Source organism: Lontra canadensis, unplaced genomic scaffold, assembly GCF_010015895.1.
Source record: "Lontra canadensis isolate GAN:19392208 unplaced genomic scaffold, GSC_riverotter_1.0 scaffold59, whole genome shotgun sequence".
NCBI lineage: Eukaryota > Metazoa > Chordata > Mammalia > Carnivora > Mustelidae > Lontra > Lontra canadensis.
In genome coordinates, this window is record NW_022631053.1 from 8,383,413 (window position 1) to 8,385,720 (window position 2,308).

General features: G+C 38.5%; 1 pseudogene; it reads left to right on the forward strand.

Moving 5' to 3' along the window:
• Nucleotides 1-434: 434 nt before the first annotated feature.
• LOC116878774 lies at nucleotides 435-2,077 on the forward strand (annotated as a pseudogene).
• The last annotated feature ends 231 nt before the right edge of the window (nucleotides 2,078-2,308 follow it).

Consider the following 2,308-nt stretch of genomic DNA (forward strand, 5'->3'; position numbering starts at 1 on the left):
ATGCCTCCAGCTACCTGATATGAATATACATAAAACTTCTTTGGAAAAAGAAATCATCATTATTGACTACAGATGAATTCTACAAGTAGTTCTATAAATATAGCATGCAGCACAAAATAGAAAATAACCCAACATATGAAGTGATAAACTTTATGAACAAAACACAACAGAAACAGACAATAGAAAAAGGCCTACCAGGGATTGCCAATACTGTAGTCATCAGACAAAAACTAAAATAAAAATATTTACTGTGTTCAAAGAGATAAGGCCATGTTGCACATTTAAGACTAAAACTGGAAATTATAAGATACAATAACAACACAAAAAAAGACTTTTTCTTAATTTTAATAAAAAGACATAGATAAAGAGAGAATTAGAAAATTAGAAGAAAGATCAGAAGAAAATATCAAGAATGAACATGGAGAAAAATAAGCATGGCTAACAAATATAGAGGATACAGTGAGAAGAGGTAATAATATATATATTATGGGAGTCCAAGAAGGATTGAGGAGAGGAGACAGAATGGATCAGAAATAATATTGGAAAAGATAACAGCTGAGAACTTTGCAAAACTAATGAAAGAAACCAAACAACAGATTTAAGAAGGTCTAAGAACCACAAGCAGTATAACTGTAAAAAAATTGTAATTTACATACAACAAAGAAAAAGCAATGAACACCAAAGAGAATATATTCTTAAGCATAAATCCTTTACATGCATTTATACCTATGTAAATCATTGTTACATTTTCAACCATTGCCTTTATTTGTAAAGCTTGTCTTCTTTTGTGATTTTGATCTATCTTTACATAGTCTTTGATTGTTTATAGGTAAATTTCTTTGTTTTTATTTATTTATTTATTTATTTATTATTTTTAAAGATTTTATTTATTTATTTGACATAGAGAGAGAGAGAGAGTACAAGAAGCAGACTCCCCACTGAGCAGGGAGTCCAACCTGGGGGGGTTGGTCCTAGGACCCTGAGATCTTGACCTGAGCTGAAAGCAGATGCTTAACCGACTGAGCCACACTGGCACCCCAAGAAGAAAGGCTCTTTGTTTTTATTAAAGGATGATAAATTTTTCTTCTGGTAGGAATGGCAGAGCAGTTTCATGGAGTGACCCAATCAACTGCTTGTGGATTAAGTAGCAATCCCAACATCTCTAACTCTGTAGGGAATGAAAATCTGTCTGAAGTTATGACAAGGAAGGAGCTGACAATAGGGATATTGTTTTACTAGCTGTTTGGGGTTCCTTGAGGGAAAGAGCCAACCTACATGTATTATTTAAGATTTATTTGTGGTCTAGTTTAAAAGAAGATTGAAACACATGTAAAGTAAGACATTTAAAAGTAAAACACAACAAGAAAGAACATAACTAGTAGATAATTTCTGGGGCAGATCTGAGGGACGAGATAATAAATTTGGATTCCAGTATTCTGGCATAAAAACAAAGAGGGATAAACCCAAGTTTACTTAACTTTGACTTTTAATTTTTTCAGAAACACAAAACATACAGATTCAGTTAAAAAGGCAACATTTTGCCCCGCCCCTCGCTGTCTTCTCTGCCCTGGGAGCAGCTCTCCTGCCACAGCCGCTCATCCCTTGAAAACGTACACCTCTGCAAAGTTCGTCTCCACCCCGTTCTTGGTCAGGAGCACCTCTAAGCTGTTGAGCTGATCACTGTCTGCAGTGGTGCTAAAACCACCCGAGACACTGACAGATGAGGCACCTCATAAGGGCCTCAGCATCTTGGCAGCCCCACATCCCCTGACCGCACTTATTCCTAGCCGCAGCTTCCAAACCAGTGCCATTTCAAGGGACGTCCATACAGCAGCCAAGTTCATTGAGGCTGGGACTGCCATGACAGGGGTGGCTGGCTCTGGGGCTGGAACTGGAGCTGTGTTTGGGACCCTTATCATTGGTTATGCCAGGAATCCCTCCCTGAAGCAACACCTCTTCTCTTACACCATTCTGGGCTTTGCCCTCTCGGAGGCCATGGGGCTCTTTTGCCTGTTGGTGGCCTTTCTCATCCTCTTTGCCATGTGAAGGAGCCGTCTCCACCTCCCATAGGTCTTTCTCCCATGTCTCATCTATGCTGTATGAGTTCCTTTTCCTATACCTCCCTAGGCAGGCTGAGGAAAGTAGTTGGCCCAGGGTTTGACAGAAGGAAGACAAATAAATGCTGTATTAATAAGAAAAAAAAAGGCAACATTTTCCTTGGCTATTTAGGAAAGGAAACACCAAAAGTGGTTTAAAAAGCATTGGATTTGGTGGTAAGACAATTGGGTTAAATTCCAACTTTGCTACT